An 860-nucleotide genomic window follows, 5' to 3' on the forward strand; every position below is an offset into this window, starting at 1 on the left:
AGGGGAATCTAATGAAGTTTTCCTAAAGCTGTTTCCAGATCTGTGGAAGCTTTATCGAAGTCCAAAACTTTTGGTTGTAGAGTTCGGGAAGTTTACTGGAGTGCCAGCAATTTATCTCTCCTCTTACTTACTGTAGATACTTAGGGCAGAAGTACATTGCCAATTTATAACATAGAAGCGTCTGGCACTTTTTTTTTTTTTTAATTTTAAAATAAAAACAATCCCACAGCATTTATTGTCCTCTGGTAATAACATAAAGGTAATTAAAACAATACAAACAAGGGTTTTAGAACTATATTCCCAACAAAGGACATCTAAAAAAACAAACTACGTGGCCTTCTCAAGAATTTCTCACTTCACTGATCATTCTAGTTGGAGACACTTTGGAGCAGGGTAATATTATCTCCTTTTAGCATGATCCGACCCAGTTGTTTTCTTGACTTTGTTTTAGAATGAATCTCTTTGGCATCGTCTAATACAAGGTTCATGTACTCATCAAAACCAATGATACAGCCCTCTATCCGCATGTTTACTTGCTCATAAAGCCACACCTGAATCCGAGATCTATTTTGCAAGTATCTGAAGATGAATTTGATGGCTGAACCATCACCTTCTGCACTTTTTGGCCCTGGCCACAGTACGCCATGGTGGAAGCTGACAAAGACCGGTATATAAAAATGTTTTCTAAGACGGAGAGTTCTTCTATAGACATTTCAGAAGAAGCACTACTATTTTATCTAGAAGGTGAAGAAATACTTAGCACAAAGCCACCATTGCAATCTGTGGCAGGGTAGGTAGATGAAATGCTTCTTTTTGCTTGAGGGGTTGGCCAACAATGTTTGAGGTAATTATAACTTATT

The 860-nt window shown here is 37.6% G+C and overlaps 1 pseudogene; it reads right to left on the reverse strand.

Moving 5' to 3' along the window:
- Window positions 1-207: 207 nt before the first annotated feature.
- Window positions 208-646, reverse strand: LOC111095494 (annotated as a pseudogene).
- Between the last annotated feature and the right edge of the window lie 214 nt (window positions 647-860).

The sequence above is a fragment of the Canis lupus genome, chromosome 1 (genome assembly GCF_011100685.1).
Source record: "Canis lupus familiaris isolate Mischka breed German Shepherd chromosome 1, alternate assembly UU_Cfam_GSD_1.0, whole genome shotgun sequence".
Taxonomy (NCBI): Eukaryota; Metazoa; Chordata; class Mammalia; order Carnivora; family Canidae; genus Canis; species Canis lupus.